The following is a 16962-nucleotide window of genomic DNA, read 5'->3' as shown; positions in this document are numbered from 1 at the left end:
TCATCTCCAAGTCTGCTTGTCTCATATGAGGACATATCGAATATTAGCTGATAAGGGTAGAAGTACTACGATCTTAGCCAAAAGAGCGAGAAGGATACAAGCTCCCAAGCCGGATGTCCGCCAGCTCTTGGCACAAATCTCACTGATGTGCGGCCAAGTAGGTATTGCATGGCTGTTGCTGTGCTATTACTGAGCCTAGACAAGCTCTTTTGTGGCTTTCTGTTCTTAGCAACTCTTCCTGGCTCTAAGGCTCAGCCATACATACATATTCAGCATGTTGTTCCTCTCCCGCGAGAGTGCTTGTAAAGGCGAAGGCATGAAGAGGCCGGTCGGCGCTGGCCTACTGTTTGAGGAAGCGGGAGGCCTCTGAGCGCGTCACCTTCGCGGTAGGCTTCTCTTGCTTTCGCCGGGTGTGCAATACGTCACGACCCATCGCCCTCTGCCAACAGGTATGCGCGTCTTATTACCTCTGCTTATTCAGGGCCGGCCCAAGCTGGCTGTATCCCTGGGCCACTTTCGCCCAAGCGAAATGACTGGTTTCTGCAAGTCTCCCAGTGGCTTGGTTTCCATTCTTGACGACGCTTCTCAGTTGGAATCGGTTCAAGTTTCATGATCTGTGTCCGTCTGGCGGTGATCTGTCGGCTTGTTTCCTCACGCTTTGTGTGTCTGTGCGTTACCTCCCTTTCATTGAGCCAGTGTAGGAAATTCGCACGTTACGCGTTCCTGGTGTTTTGTTTTCTGCAAGGCTAAATTGAAGTGCACCGTTATGACTGGAAATGCTGGAGTCTTGCGTGAAGAGAACAAGCTCCTATTCTGCCTATGCTACAAAATCTGCTTAATATGTGTCTCATATGGAGGGCATATCAGATGTTAAACTGATAGGCTGAATCTTACCTTGATCTTAACCAAGGCCGGCGACAAACTGTGGATAATCGCGTCAGCTCGGCTGCAAATCTCCGTATGTTACCCGACCGTGAGGTGTCCATGGCATGGCTGCTGCCTGTCGCCCTTTTTGGCGCATTTGACTTCAGGCCTCTTTGACTTTCTGGCTAAGAGCTCAGCCATACAGCAAAATCCTGCCAAATATATTCGCTCATGTTTGTTCTCTCCCTGAAGTCTTTGAAGTCAAAGGCGTGGCGTTGAAGAACCAGAGTCGGCATGGCCCTCTGTTGAGCGGCTTGAAGGCGCTCTACGATGCAGTCACCACCTTCCTGGCAGGCTCTATCTTTGCTTTCGTGTCGTCGGTATTCACCGTATCTGCTGTCCTGCCTCGACTACTTTGTGTTGGCTTTTTAAGCCTGCCCTGGCATCCGTCCTACACTTTCCTTCGCTCCAGCTACTCTCTGGTTTCTCTAATCTCAGAAGTGAGTGTCGGTTTCCATTCTTGACTCAAGCAGCTTCGTTCAATTTGGGATTCAGTTCAGCTAAATTTTGACCTGTGCGCTGTCATGATGACCGTGTGGCTGATTCCCCACGCTTGTGCAAACATTACCTCGCTCATGAGCCGGGTCATCAATTCGCACGATACGCGACAATCTATTAAATGAGGACATTTGGTTCAACCTTTCTACACTGTTAGCGCGAATGAAAGAAGGAAGTAACTCGAATTTCTGCCCTCCTTTTCGAAATCTGGCAATATGTAGTCTCATATGAAGGACGTATCGGCTATTAAACTGATAGGTAGATACCTTGATCTTAGCCAAGAGCGATCGATAACTTATGTGCCTATGCGGCAAATCTGCTTTGTTGTGTTTCTTCAAATGTGTATTATATTGGCTGGCTGCTGTAGCACCTCGCAACTCTCGCTTTGTGGCGCTTGTTTGCGACCTTCTTCTGGCTTTCTGTTGGGCACCAGCCGTGTAAAAACCTGCCAAGCATATATTCAGCTCATGTTTGTTCTCTCCGCGAAGTCTTTGTAAAGGCGGCGTTTTGTGCGTTGTGAAGAAACCAGAAGTCGGCATGGCCTCTGTTGAAGCGGCGAGCTTTTCTCGGTCACGGTCACCGCCTTTCGCGATATTTCTGCCTTTCCGCATCAGGCATCGGTATTCACATTCCCAACCGCCCTATCCCCGGCAACCAAGTACTTCTGCGTGTTTGACCACCTCCTGCTAACTAGCTGCCTAGCCATACATCCTGAAGCCTTGCGACCGACTCTGGTTTCTCCTGAAATCTCCAGAAGATGCTTGAGTGAAGCATTTCCATTTGACAGGCGCTCTAACTGTTGAGAATCAATTCAAGCTTCTGACGTGTAATCACGTCTAAACAGTGAATCAGGTGTTTCTACTTGTGTGTGCCATTCTGAGCCAGTGTGAAGTCTTTTGATCGCGACAATGTTTGAGTGTTTGGTTTTCTGCAAGGTAGAGCAGAGTGCACCCGTTGCGGCACTGCTGCTGGTCAATGCGTGGAGAAGGAGCTCTATTCTGCCCCTCATGCCAAAAAATCTGCTAATATAGTCATATAGAGGACATATCGAATATTAAACTGATAAGAACAGATACTCCTTGATCTTTTAGCCAAGGCGCGATGCAAGTGGATGTCACGCCAAGCTCTTGGCACAAATCTCACTTGTTGTGATACCCGTTCGTAGGTGTGCATAACAATGGCTGCTTATCACCTCCGTAAACTCTCCTTGTGGCGCTTGATTTCTGACCTGGAGTATCTTTGACTTTCCAATTTCATAAGGCTCAGCCATCAGCAAAGCCTGCCAAAAATATATTCAACTTGTTTGTTCCTCTCCGCGGAAGTCTTAGTAAAGGCGAAGGTACTTGGCGTTATGAAGAAGAAACCAGAGTCGCATGGCCCTCTGTTGGAGAGCGGCAGAGGGCCTGCCGATCGATCACCACCTTCACGGTAGGCCTCTCGCAGCATGTCAGATCCCGTATGCAGCATTCCAACCTCTATAACAAAATACTGCGTCTTTAATACCTCCTGCCCTTTGTGGGCCAACCTGCCTGCATCCTGCGGCTTCACATAAACTCCCTGACTGCCAAGTCTCCCGAAAGTGCAGTGGCAAGTTCCATTGACAAGCGCTCTTCAGGCCGGAATCATTCCAGCTCATTGTGTTCCGTGCATGTCCGCGTCTCTAAGCGTAGCATCGCGGTTCTTGTGTGCCGACCGTTCACTCATTTCATTGAGCCGGTGATAAGTCCTTTTGACTCTTGGCACATGTTTGGTGTTGGTTTTCTACAGGCGAGGCCGTTGTGCACTGCACTCTTTGACAAATGCTGGAGAGAAGAGTAAGCTCTCTGCCCTGCATCGTCTGTAATGTAGTCTCATGAGGACATATCGGCTATTAAGCTGATAAGAACGAATTGCTACACTTGATCTTAGCCAAAGGCGGCGACATTGGATGTCCGCCAACTCTTTGACAAATCTCCGTTGTGTGCAAGCGTAGGTATGCAGGCAATGGCTGCTGCTATCCGCCCAAGCTGTGGCGCGATTTGACCTGAACGGCTCTTTGACTTTTCACATTAGGCTCAGCCATCAGCAAGCGCTGCCCAAATATTCGGCTATTTGTTCTCTCCCGCAATGTTAGTAAAGCGGCGTGCGTTTGAAACCAGAGTCGGCATGTCCCTGACACGGAGAGGCGCCTCTCGGTCGATCACCGCCTCCGATGAGCTTCTCTTGCTCGCATGTCAATCGAGCATGCAATCCACCGCTCTGCCAACCAGAATATACGCGTCTTTCACCTCTGCCTGACTGTGTTGGCTTTAAGCACTGCCTAGCACCATCCTGAACCACTTACATTACTCAGGCATGATTTCTGGCAGTGGCGAGATTTCCATTCTTGATAGCTTCTAGCTTCAATTTGGAATCGGTTCAGCTCATTGTGTTCCGTGCATGTCCGTCGCAACACGGTGACCATGGCTGGTTTCTACGCTTGTGTGTGCCGGTGATTACCTCCGTTTCATTGAGCGTGTGGAATCACTTTGATGCGCGACAGTACTGTTTGAGTGTTTGGTTTTCTCCAGAGTTAAACAAGTGCACCCGTTCTTTGCTTTTGCTATGCGTGGAGAAGGAGCAACCAAATTTCTGACCTCATGCCAAATCTTTGCTTGTGTGGTCTGTGAAAGGGCATATGTCAGGTATTAGGCTGATAGGCATGAATACTACTTGATGTTAGCCAGCTCAGGCGAGAAGCCCCTGGTGTTGGTTGTCGCCCTGCTAACAAATCTCACTGTCTGTGCCGTGATATGTAACGCCATCTCATGCTCTCCTGGCAATGCAGCATTGTGGCCTGGGCAGCTAGCGACTTTCTGAATTTGGGCTCGGCCATACAGCAAAGCCTGCCAAATATATTCAGCTCATGTTCATTCTCTCCACGAATGCTGGTAAAGAGGGCTGTGGTAATATAAGAAACAGATCAGCATGGCCCTCTGTTGGAGAGCAGCAGAGGAGCCTCTCCGGTCTGATCACCACCTTCCTTGGTGAGCCTCTCTTTGCTTTCCGCATGTCAGATCCCAGTGTGCATTCCCAACCGCGCCATCTGTAACCAAAATTATACACGTCTTTGTTACCTCCTGCCTGACTACTGTGATTAGGCTTTTATGCCTATGGCTCATCCCTGAACGTGCGCTCTACTCTGGTTTGCGACAAGTCTCCAGAAGGCTTAGTGAAGCGAGTTTCCATTCTTGACAAGCGCTTCTGTTTCCATTTGCACTTCAGCATAATCCGTGTCTGGCTCGTCGGCCGTGACGGTTTCTACCTTGTGTGCAGTCCTTTCGCAAACCCTGGCCATTGTCGATTCGTACAGTCTGCGTGTTTGGTTTTCTACGGGGTAGCAGGTGCGCGTTCTAGCGTTTCTGTGCTGGTGTCGATGGTGAGAAGAAGAACTTTCTCCAGGCCCTCTTGCCATGCCAAATACTGCTGTCGTGGTCCTCGTATGGAGGACATATCGAATATTAAACTGATAAGTACGAATGCTACATGATCTTAGCCAGAAGGCTAGAGAGCGATAAGCCCCAAGTATTGGATGTCACGCCAATGCCTAAATCTCCTTTTTTGGTGTGCGTCACTATAACAATGGCTGCCCTTGCTCCTCATGGCTCTCCTTTATGGCAGCTTATTTCGACACAGACATTTCTGTTTCATATCTACGGCTTGCCAAGTATATTCAACTGATGTTCTATTCCTCTCCTGAAGTCTTTAGTGACGGCGTTGTGTTATGAAGAGAAACCAGAGTCGCCTGTGCTGTTACGAGATCAGCAGAGGCCTCTCTTATGCTTTCACCTCGCATGTCAGTCCCATTGTACAACATTCCCAACCATGTCTGCCAGCCAGAGCCAACTGCTGCACGTCCTGCCCTGACGTTGAACTTGCTGGCTGCTACGTGTTTCCAATGCTGACCTGTTTTCACGAATCTCGGAAAGATGTGATGGCTGGATTTCCATTCTTGGGCTGGCAGCTCTGGCAGTGGAAGTCGAGCTTCGTCATTGACGTGCGCAATCGTCTGAAACATTGAGCCTCGACAGCGATTTCTCACGCTTTGTGTGCCGTGCCTTACCTCGCTTTCGTTGGCCGGTGTGAGCTTCGCTTTCGATGCGCGACAGTGTTTGGTTTTCAGGCAAGCGGGTGCCCCGTTGCTGTTTCTTTGGGTGCGTGAGAGCGAAAGGAGCAACTGCCCTGCAAAAATCTGTAATGTCTCATGTGACATATCGAATATTAAACTGATAAAGAGGCTGAATACTACGCGATGCTGGCAAGGCACCGAGGCTGATAAGCTGGTGGATGTCCTGCAAATCTCCGCTGTTATGTTACCCGTTAAGTAGGCCAATACGCAACTGTGGCTGCTGTAGCACCTCATGTGATGCCTTCTTGACTTTGCAATTTCATAAAGGCTCCAGCCGCTACAGCTGCCATTGTTCTCTCCGCCCGAAGTCTTGGTAAGCGGCGTTTTTGTGCGTTATGAGCCAGAGGGTATAGCCCTCTGTTCGGTATCACAGTCACCACAACATGACAAACTCTAACACTTTCATCAGTCCCAATGTCTAACATTCCCAACCCCACGCCCACATCTGCCAGCAGGTGCCACCGTCTTTGTACGCCTGCCTGACTACTGTGATGCTTTAGCCTGCTGCCCCACATTCGCTTTCCAATGCTGACTCTGATTTCTCGTCGTGAAAATGATGGCGGCTGAAGTTTCCATTCTTGTGCGCTTCTAACTCAGTTTGATCCGATTCAAGCTCGTGGCATTGTCGCTCAATCCGTCTGAAAGCGATGGTCCTCGGCTCACACGCGGCAATCCGAACTACATTCACCTCGTTTCATTGAGCCGGTAGAGCCGCTTTTTGACAGTGTGTTGAAGTGTTTGGTTCTAAAGTAGGGCAAGTGCACGGTGCGGCTCTGGGTCGTGCGTGGAGAGAAGGAGCAAGCTCATTTTTCATGCCAGGCTCTGCTTAATGTAGTCTCACAGAGGACATATCGAATATGGCTGATAAATGAGCCACCACACTTGATGCAGCCAGGCTGGCGGCAGCCCAATGTTAAATGTCAGCCAACTGCGGCAAAATCTCGCTGTTTAATGTGCAGTCAAGTAGGTGTCATGGCATGGCACGCTGCTGTCACCTCGCCCAAGCTGGCGATTCTGACAGGCGCTCTTTGACTTTTCACAATTTCATAGGCTCAGCCATGCAAACCTGTAAATATATTCAGCTTTCATGTTTGTTGGAAGTCTTTGGTAAGGCGAAGACATTGCGTTATGAAAGAGACCAGAGTGGCATGGCCCTCTGTTGGAAGCAGCAGAGAATACCGATCACGGTCACCGCCTTCGCGGCCAGGCCTCTCTTCCTTTCCGCATGTCGTCCCGGTATGCAGCATTCCCAACCGCCCCCCTGCCAATGCGCCTGCCGTAACTGCGCCTGCCTCTCCTGAACCGCATTCGCTCAAGCTCACTCTGGTTTCTCCAAGTGCAGAAGATCTTGGTTTCCATTCTTGACAAGCGCTTACAACTTCAATTTGGGAATGCGGTCAAGCTCATTGTGACCCGTGCGTAATCGCGTCGGCAGTGAGCCATCAGGCGATTTCCTACGCCATATCATGCCGTGTCTCCTTTCGTGAGCCGGTCGCACGATGCGGGCAATATTTGGTGTTGGTTGCGGTAAAGAACAGGTGCGCGGCGCCGCTGTGCTGGAGTAGATCGTGGAGAGAGGAGCAGCTCAATTTCACCCTCTGCCAAATCTGCTTATATGTAGTCCTCATATAAGTAAACTGATAAGGCTGGGCTTTTACGCTGATCTTAAAAGGCAGTGACAAGCCCAATGTTGGATGTCACGTAAGCTCTTGGCAAATCTCTTTTGTTGTGTGCAGTTGTGGTGTGCATGGCGTGTCACCCAGCTCCTTGTGGCGTATTCCAGGCCTGGGCAGCGTTTGACTGCAATTTCAGGCTCAGCCATGCAATATATTCAGCTTCATGTTTGTTCCTCTCCGCGAGTCTTTAGTAAGGCGAGGCTGATGGACCGAAACCGGAAGTCGGCATGGCCCGCCGATGAGGCGCAGCAGAGAGCCTGCAGTCTGCAGCTCGCGGCCGGGCTCTCTTTGCTTTCATGTCGGAGGGAAAATCGGTATGCAACCCGCCCCGCAACCAAATTATACCGTCTTTGTACACTCCTGCTGACTACTGTGATTGGCTTTAAGCCTGCCTAAGCAATATCCCTGGAGCATTCGGCTCAAAATGCTGACTTTCTGGTTTCTCTCAAGTCTCCAGAAGAGTCTTGGTGGCAAGTTTCCATTGTGACAGCGTCTAACTCAGTTTGAGTCGGACTTTTCATTATGACCCCGTGCATGATCGCGATCTAACAGTGAGCCATCGAAGCTGATTTCTACGCCATGCCGTACCTCACTTTCATTGAGCCGGTGTAAATTCGCACGGCGCGTCTGTGGTGAGTGTTTGGACACTGCTACAGGCTAAGCGAGTGCACCGTCCAACATTTGCTACAATGCGATGGGTGAGCGAAAGGAGCAGCTCAAATTTCTCATGCCAAATCTGCTTAATAAGTCTCGCCCATAGAGAACATATCAGGCATTAAACTGATAGAGCAGATGCCACACTTGATCTTGGCCAAAGGCGAGAAGCGACGGATGTCCGCCAGCTCTTGGCAAATCTCGCGGTGTGTTACCCGATGGTGATACTCAACAATGGCTGCTGCTAACCTCATGGCTCTTCGCAATGGCCACGACACAGGCAGCTCTTTGACTTTTACGGCTTTCATAAGGCTCAGCCGTAACAAGCCTGCATCATCTGTTCTCTCACGAAATGCTGGGCGTGAAAGACTATGCGTTATGAAACCAGAGTCGGCATGGCCCTCTGTTGGGAAGCAGCAAACCTCTCGGTCACCTCGCTGATGCTCCGCATGTCAGATCCCAGTATGCAGCATTCCCAACCGCCCCCTGCAAGCAAATTATCTGCGTCTTTACCTCCTGCTGACTCTGTGAGCCAGCCAGCCTGCTAGCAATAATCCTGAACGCATTCGCTCCAAATGCTGACTCTGGTTTCTCGCAGAGTGCTCCCAGAAGATGGCAGTGGCGCGGTTTCCATTCTTGACAAACTCTGCTTTCATTTGGGCCCAGTTCCAAGCTCATTGTGACCCGATGCGTGAATGCGTCGCTAAGCAAACGAGCCATCGAAGCGATTTCACATTGTCTTGACATCTCGATTTCGTGAGCCAGTAAATCACTTTGATCTTGTGTTTGGTCGCTGATGTTCTATTCTGGAGGCATCAGAGCAGAGTGCACGTTCCCAGCGACTGTGCTGGAGTCGTGCGTGGAGAAAGGGCAGCTCAATTCTGCCCTCGCTGCCAAATCTGGCAATGTGTAGTCTCATGTCAGGCTGTGGAGGCAGATACTACGCGATCTTAGCCAAGGCCGGGCGATAAGCCCAGAGGCCAGATGTCACGCCAATAAGCACAATCTCACTTTATGACACCCGCCGTAGGCAATGCGCCTTTGGCTTACTATCGCTGTGGCGCATTCTGACTGGAGCAACTCTTTGACTTTCTGGTCATAGGCTCTGCTGTCTCAAATATATTCAACTCATGTTTATTCCTCTCCATGAAGTCTGAAGAGCGGGCGTGGCGATTATGAAAGAAACCAAGTCAGCATGGCCTCATTTGGAAGCAGAGGAAGTTTCGATCAATCTGCATTTCTTTCGCATGTCAGTCCCAACCGCCTGCCAGCAAATGATACGTGTGCTTTGACTACTGTGTTGGCTTTTAGCCTGCCCTACTTCGATCGCTCCAAATGCTGACTCTGGGCTCTCACCAAGTATCTCCCAGAAAGATGGCTGATGGCAAGTTTCCATTCTTGACAAGCGCTTCTGGCTTCAATTTGGGAATCGGAGTGACTTCCCGTGTGATCGTCGCAAGCAGTGAGCCATAAAGCGTTTCCACGCGTGTGTGCCAGCATTTCTTCATTGAGCGGAAATTCGCACGTGCGCGTTTGAGTGTTTGGTTTTCTACAAGGCAGAGCAGAGTGCACGCGTACTGTGCTAGTCATCGCGTGAGCTCCCTCTGCCAAATCTGCTTAATGTAGTCTCATATGAAAGTCGAATGTTAAACTGATAAGAACACGCGATCTTAGCCAAAGGTGCAGTGTGTGCCTGCAAAAATGTTCGCTATGGCTGTTCACCGCAGTCTTTAGTAAAGCGGCGTTTGTCGCGTTATGGCCGGAAGTCGTAACCTGACGAAGCGGCAGTACGATGCGAATACTTACCTTCGCGACAGGCTCTCTTTGCTAAGCATGTCGGGCTCGGTATGCAGCATTACGGCCACTTGTCTTTTCCCGTAAAGGTATACACGTCTTTGTGCCTCCTGCCCTGACCTGTGTTAACTGCTTTGCTCAACAGCATCCTGAGCCACCACGTCGCTCCAAATGCTGACTCTGGTTTCTCGCCAAGTCTCCCAGAAATGGCAGTGGCTGGACATTCTTGACAAGCACAGCTCTAGTAATTTGGAATGCAGTTCTTCATTAATAACCCGTCTGTAATCGCGTCTGAAAGCAGTGAGCCATCGGCGGTTTCACACGCTTTGTGTGTGCCGAAGCGAATACCTCCGCTGGCGAGCCGGTCGTAAATTCGCGCGACTCTTGGCGACTGGTGTTTGGTGTTTGGTTTTCACGAACCGGGCAGGTGCGCGTTCCCAGCGGCACTGTGCTGGGTAAGATGTGGAAGAGAACGAAGCTCAAATTTCTGCCCTCCTTCTGCTAGCATCTCAGTCCTCTGAAGAGGCATATCAGGTATTAGCGGTAAGACACTTGATGTAGCAAAGGCGGCGTGGATATCGCATGCTTCTTGGCACAAATCTCGCGTTGTGTGCCCGATTAAGTAGGTATTCGCGGCAATGGCTGCTGCTATCACCTCGCCCAAGCTAACTGAGGCGTACGACCTGAACAGCTCTTTGACTTTCTGGTTTCAAGGCAGCCGTAGCAAACACAAAATATATTCAACCATGTTGTTCTCGGAGAATGCTAGTAAAGGCGAAAGACGTGGCGTTATGAAAGAGGCAGAGTCGGCATGGCCTCCGGAGGCGGAGGCGGCAAACCTCTCGATCACGGTCACCCTTCGCGGTAGGCTCTGCTAAGCATGTCAGATCCCAGTATGCGGCATTCCCAACCGCCTCGTGCGTCTTTATTACCTCACTGCCCTGACTTACTGTGATTGGCTTTAAGCACCTGCTACAAGCAGCCATCCTGTTCCACTACATTAAACCACGATGTGGCGGTACAATGTTGAGTGTTGTTTTCTACAGGCAAGCAGAGTGCACCGTTAGCGGCACTGCGTCTTTAGGCTCAAATGCGTGAAGCCAAGTGCCTCATGCTCAAAAAATGCAACATGTCCTCATATAGGAACATATCAGGCAAACTGATAAGCTAACAAAAACAGAAGCGACAAACTTAAGTGTTAGTGTCGCATGCTCACTGATATGTTGTTCTGCTATCACCTACTTCAGCGGCGTAACCTAGACAACTCTTTGACTTTCTGAAATTTAAACAGCCGTAACAAATATTCAGCTCATGTTTGTTCCTCTCCATGGAAGTCTTTAGTAAAGGCGAAAGTTTTGTGGGTTATGAAGAAACCAGGTCAGCATGGCCCTCTGTTGGAGAAGCAGCAGAGGAACTTAGCCTCTCGGTCACGATCACCACCTTCGCATGATAGGCCTCTTTGCTCGCATGTCAGATCCCAGTATGCAACATTCCCAGCCGCCCCCATCTGCCAGCAAAATTATACACGTCTTTGTTCCTCCTGCCTGACTACTGTGATTGGCTTTTAAGCCTGCCTAAACAATACATCCCTGAACCACTTACATTCGCTCAAAATGCTGACTCTGTTTCTCAAGTCTCCCAGAAGGTCTTGAGTAAGCAGTTTCCATTCTTGACTCCTTCTAACTCAATTTGGAATCCAGTTCAAGCTCATTATGACCCGGTGCATGGTCCGTCACAAGCGAGTGAGCCATCAGAGCGGTTTCACACACTTGTGTGTGCCAGCCGTTACCTCACTTTCATTGAGCCAGTGTAGAATTCACTTTTGATACGCGACAATTGTTTGAGTGTTTGGTTTTCTACAGTAAGAACAGAGTGCACCGTTCCCATGTGCACAATGCTAGGTCGATGCGTGGAGAGAAAGGGCCAAGCTCAAATTTCTGCCCCTCATGCCAAAATGTCTTAATATGTAGTCCTCATTATAGAGGACATGTCAGATATTAAACTGATAAGAACAGATACTACATGATCTTAGCCAAAGGCGAGCGATAAGCCCCAAGTGTTGGATGTCCACGCCAAGCTCTTGGCACAAATCACTTGTTGTGTACTTGGTAGGTGTGCATAACAATGGCTGCTGCTTATCACCTCCGCCAAGCTCTCCTTTGTGGCGCTTGATTTCTGACCTAGACAGCTCTTTGACTTTTCACAGTTTCATAGGCTCAGCCTTTCAGCAAAGCCTGCCAAAATATATTCAACTCATGTTTGTTCCTCTCCAGGAAGTCTTTAGTAAAGGCGAAAGACTTGTGCGTTATGAAGAAACCAGAGTCAGCATGGCCCTCTGTTGGAGAGCAGCAGAGGAGCCTCTCGGTCACAGTCACCACCTTCAGGTAGGCCTCTCTTTGCTTTCCATGTCAGATCCCAGTATGCAACATTCCCAACCCGCCCCCATCTGCGACAAAATTATACACGTCTTTATTACCTCCTGCCCCTGACTACTGTGATTGGCTTTTAAGCCTGCCCTAAGCAATACATCCCTGAACCCTTACATTCGCTCCAAAATGCTGACTCTGGTTTCTCATAAGTCTCCCAAGAGGTCTTGAGTGAAAGCATTTCCATTCTTGACAAACGCTTCTAACTCAATTTGGAATCCAGTTCAAGCTCATTGTGACCCCGTGCATGGTCATCGTCACTAAGCAGTGAGCCATCAGAGCGGTTTCACACGCTTGTGTGTGCCAGGCCGTTACCTCAGTTTCATTGAGCCCAGTGTAGAATTCACTTTGATACTCGACAATTGTTTGAGTGTTTGGTTTCTACAAAGTAAGAACAGAGTGCACCGTTCCCAGCGGCACTGCAATGCTGGGTGATCGTGGAGAAAGGAGCAGCTCCAAATTTGCCCCTCTGTGCTAAATCTGGCAATATGTAGTCCTCATATGAGGACATATCAGATATTAAACTGATAAGAACAGATACTACACTTGATCTTAGCCAAAGGCCAGGAAGCGATAAGCCCCAAGTGTTGGATTTCCATGAAAGCTCTTGGCACAAATCTCACTTGTTGGCCCGTTCGTAGGTGTGCATAGCAATGGCTGCTGCATATCACCTCCGCCCAGCTCTTCTTTATGGTAATTTCTAGCCCTAGACAGCTCTTTGACTTTTCACAATTTCATGTAAGGCTCAGCCATCAGCAAAGCCTGCCAAAATATATTCAACTCATGTTTGTTTCTCTCACGAAGTCTTTATTAAAAGCGAAAGGCTTGTGCGTGAAGAAAACCAGAGTCAGCATGGCAGCCTCTGTTGGAGAGCAGCAGAGCCTCTCAGTCACAGTCACCACACTGCAGTAGGACCTCTCTTTGCTTTCCATGTCAGATCCAGTATAACATTCCCAAACCGCCCCATCTGCCAACCAAATTATACGGCGTCTTTATTACCTCCTGCCTGACTACTGTGATTGGCTTTTAAGCCTGCCTAAACAATACATCCCTGAACCACTTACATTCGCTCCAAATGCAGCTCTGGTTTCTCTGCAAGTCTCCCAGAAGGTCTTGAGTGAAAGCAAGTTTCCATTCTTGACAACGCTTCTAACTCAATTTGGAATCCAGTTCAAGCTCATTGTGACCCGGCCATGGTCACGTCACTAACAGTGAGCCATCAGAGCGGTTTCACCCTTGTGTGCCGAGCCCGTTACCTCGGTTCATTGAGCCAGTGTGAATTCACTTTTGATCGCGACAGTTGTTTGAGTGTTTGGTTTCTACAAGAGTGGGCAGTGCACGTTCCCAACATACTATGGAGTCGATCGTGGAAGAAAGAACAGCTCCAAATTTCTGCCCTCATGCCAAAAGTCTGCTAATATGTAGTCCTCATTGGGGCATATCAGATTAAACTGATAAGAACAGATACTACACTTGATCTTAGCCAAAGGCCGAGCGATAAGCCCCAAGTGTTGATCTTCATGAGGCTCTTGTTTCAAATCTCACTTGTTGTGGTACCCGTTCGTAGGTGTGCATAACAATGCTGCTGCTTATCACCTCCGCCAAGCTCTCTTGTGGCGCTTGATTTCTGACCTAGACAGCTCTTTGACTTTTCACAATTTCATAAGGCTCAGCCATACAGCAAAGCCTGCCAAAAATATATTCAACTCATGTTTGTTCCTCTCCTGAAGTCTTTAGTAAGCAGAAAGACATGCGTTATGAAGAGAAACCAAGTCAGCATGGCTCTTTTGGAGGCAGCCAGAGGAGCCTCTCGGTCCTGATCACCACCTTCACATAGGCCTCTCTTTGCTTTCCGCATGCCAGATCCCAGTATGCAACATTCCCAACCGCCCCCATCTGCAACCCAAGATATACACGTCTTTATTACCTCACCACATGACTACTGTGATTGGCTCAGCCTGCCTAATACATCCTGAACCACCTGTTCGCTCCAAAATGCTGACTCTGGTTTTCTCACCAAGTCTCCCAGAAGGTCTTGAGTGAAAGCAAGTTTCCATTCTTGCTAAACAAACGCTTCTTCAACTCAATTTGGAATCAGTTCAAGCTCATGTGACCCGTGCATGGTCACGTCATAAGGCAGTGAGCCATCAGGCGGTTTACACACTTGTATTCATATGAGCAGTACCTGTTCATTAAGCCAGTGTAGAATTCGCTTTTGATGCGACAATTGTTTGAGTGTTTGGTTTTCTACGGTAAGAACAGAGTGCACGTTCCCAGTGGCACTGCAATGCTAGGTCGTGCGTTGGAGAGGAGCAAGCTCAAATTTCTGCCCTCATGCAAAATCTGTATGTAGTCCTCATATGAGACATATCAGATAAAACTGATAGAACAGATACTACACTTGATCTTAGCAAGGCGAAGCGATAAGCCCCAAGTGTTGGATGTCCCGCCAGCTCTTGGCACAAATCTCACTTGTTGTAGTACCCTTCGTAGGTGTGCATAACAATGGCTGCTACTTATCACCTCCGCCCAAGCTCTCCTTTGTGTGCTTATTTCTGACCTAGACAGCTCTTTGACTTTTCACAATTTCATAAGGCTCATCCATACAGCAAAGCCTGCCAAAATATATTCAACTCATGTTGTTCTCTCTCCACGAAGTCTTTAGTAAAGCGAAAAGACGTGCGTTATGAGAAACCAGAGTCAGCATGGCCCTCTGTTGGGAACAGCAGAAGGAACCTCTCGGTCTAGTCACCACCTTCATAGTGACCTCTCTTTGCTTTCCACTGTCAGATCCCAGTGTGCAACCTTCCCAACCCGCCCCATCTGCTAACAAAATTATACACGTCTTTATTACCTCCTGCCCTGACTACTGTGATTGGCTTTTAAGCCTGCCTAAGCAATACATCCCTGAACCCGCATTGGCTCCAAAATGCTGACTCTGGTTTCTCACCAAGTCTCCCAGAAGGTCTTGAGTGAAAGCAAGTTTCCATTCTTGACAAACGCTTCTAACTCAATTTGGGATCAGTTCAAGCTCATTGTGACCCGTGCATAGTCCCGTCACTAAGCAGTGAGCCATCAGGCGGTTTCACACACTTGTGTGTGCCAGGTGTTCTCAGTTTCATTGAGCCAGTGTAGAATTCACTTTTGATACGCGACAATTGTTTGAGTGTTTGGTTTCTACAAGGTAAGAACAGAGTGCGATTCCCAGCGGCACTCAATGCTAGGTCGATCGTGGAGAAAGAGCAAGCTCCAAATTTCTGCCCCTCATGCAAAATCTAGCCCAATATGTAGTCCTCATATAGAGGACATATCAGATATTAAACTGATAAGAGCAGATACACAACGATCTTAGCCAAAGGCGAGGGCGATAAGCCCCAAGTGTTGGATGTCACGCCAAGCTCTTGGCACAAATCTCACTGTTGTGGTACCCGTTCGTAGGTGTGCATAACAATGGCTGCTCCATCACCTCGCCCAAGCTCTCCTTTGTGGCGCTTGATTTCTGACCTAGACAGCTCTTTGACTTTCACAATTTCATAAGGCTCAGCCATACAGCAAACCTGCCAAAATATATTCAACTCATGTTTTGTTTCCTCTCCGCGAGTCTTTAGTAAAGGCGAAAGACTTGTGCGTTATGAAGAGAACAGAGTCAGCATGGCCCTCTGTTGGAGAGCAGCAGAGGACCTCTCGGTCTGATCACCACCTTCACGGTAGGCCTCTCTTTGCTTTCCATGTCAGATCCCAGTATGCAACATTTCCCAACCCGCCCCCATCCTGCCAACCAAAATTATACACCGTCTTTATTACCTCCTGCCTGACTACTGTGATTGGCTTTTAAGCCTGCCTAAGCAATACATCCCTGAACCACTTACTGCTCAAAATGCTGACTCTGGTTCTCACCAAGTCTCCCAGAAGGTCTTAATTGAAAAAGTTTCCATTCTTGACAAGCGCTTCTAACTCAATTTGGAATCCAGTTCAGCTCATTGTGACCCGTGCATGAGTCACGTCACTAAGCAGTAGCCATCAGGCGGTTTCACACCTGTGTGGCCAGGTCCCGTCCTCTTCATTGAGCCAGTGTAGAATTCACTTTGATACGCGACAATTGTTTGAGTGTTTGGTTTTCTACAAGGTAAGAGTAGATTGCACCGTTCCCAGTCGGCACTTTGTGCTAGGTCGTTGCGTGGAGAGAAAGGGCAAGCTCCAAATTTCTGCCTCATGCCAAAAATCTGCTTAATATTAGTCCTCATATAGAGGATATCAGATATTAAACTGATAAGAACAGATACTACACTTGATCTTAGCCAAAAGAGCCCAGGAAGCGATAAGCCCCAAGTGTTGGATGTCCCTCCAAGCTCTTGGTTTAAATCCTCTTATTGTGTGGTACCCGTTCGTAGGTGTGCTTAACAATGGCTGCTGCTTATCACCTTACCCAAGCTCTCCTTTGTGGTGACGATTTCTGACCTAGACAGCTCTTTGACTTTTCACGATTTCATAAGGCTCAGCCATACAGCAAAGCCTGCCAAAAATATATTCAACTCATGTTTGTTCCTCTCCGGAAGTCTTTGGTAAGGCGAACATGTGCTTATAGAAGCCAAGTCAGCATGGCCCTCTGTGGAGAGCAGCAGAGGAGCCTCTCGATCCTGATCACCACCTTCACGGTAGGCCTCTCTTTGCTTTCCGCATGTCAGATCCCAGTATGCAACATTTCCAACCCGCCCCATCTGCCCCAAGCAAGATTATACACGTCTTTATTGCCTCCTTCCCTGGCTTCTGTGATTGGCTTTTAAGCCTGCCTGTATTATGTTTGTGGTGTTGTGGGTGCTTGTGTGTGTGGCTGGCAATGGCG

The 16962-nt window shown here is 48.8% G+C and overlaps 2 non-coding genes and 9 pseudogenes across 2 annotated transcripts; all 11 read right to left on the bottom strand.

The window, feature by feature from the left end:
* Positions 1-3175: 3175 nt before the first annotated feature.
* Positions 3176-3346, bottom strand: LOC124853144 (annotated as a pseudogene).
* Positions 3347-4858: 1512 nt separating this feature from the next.
* LOC124853140 lies at positions 4859-4956 on the bottom strand (annotated as a pseudogene).
* A 2949-nt stretch (positions 4957-7905) lies between these two features.
* On the bottom strand, positions 7906-8074 carry LOC124853126 (annotated as a pseudogene).
* A 3486-nt stretch (positions 8075-11560) lies between these two features.
* Positions 11561-11742, bottom strand: LOC124853090. Its single transcript, XR_007033474.1, has one exon. It is a non-coding gene; the product is annotated as a U2 spliceosomal RNA (small nuclear RNA).
* A 169-nt stretch (positions 11743-11911) lies between these two features.
* Positions 11912-12018, bottom strand: LOC124853936 (annotated as a pseudogene).
* A 495-nt stretch (positions 12019-12513) lies between these two features.
* LOC124853005 lies at positions 12514-12694 on the bottom strand (annotated as a pseudogene).
* Positions 12695-13448: 754 nt separating this feature from the next.
* LOC124853113 lies at positions 13449-13618 on the bottom strand (annotated as a pseudogene).
* Positions 13619-14376: 758 nt separating this feature from the next.
* On the bottom strand, positions 14377-14544 carry LOC124853108 (annotated as a pseudogene).
* A 765-nt stretch (positions 14545-15309) lies between these two features.
* On the bottom strand, positions 15310-15490 carry LOC124853099 (annotated as a pseudogene).
* A 170-nt stretch (positions 15491-15660) lies between these two features.
* LOC124854066 lies at positions 15661-15768 on the bottom strand (annotated as a pseudogene).
* A 483-nt stretch (positions 15769-16251) lies between these two features.
* LOC124853018 lies at positions 16252-16439 on the bottom strand. The gene has a single exon (XR_007033429.1). It is a non-coding gene; the product is annotated as a U2 spliceosomal RNA (small nuclear RNA).
* Between the last annotated feature and the right edge of the window lie 523 nt (positions 16440-16962).

The sequence above is a fragment of the Hippoglossus stenolepis genome, chromosome 10, assembly GCF_022539355.2.
Source record: "Hippoglossus stenolepis isolate QCI-W04-F060 chromosome 10, HSTE1.2, whole genome shotgun sequence".
In the NCBI taxonomy this organism is placed as follows: domain Eukaryota; kingdom Metazoa; phylum Chordata; class Actinopteri; order Pleuronectiformes; family Pleuronectidae; genus Hippoglossus; species Hippoglossus stenolepis.
This window is presented reverse-complemented; position numbering and strand designations above follow the sequence as displayed.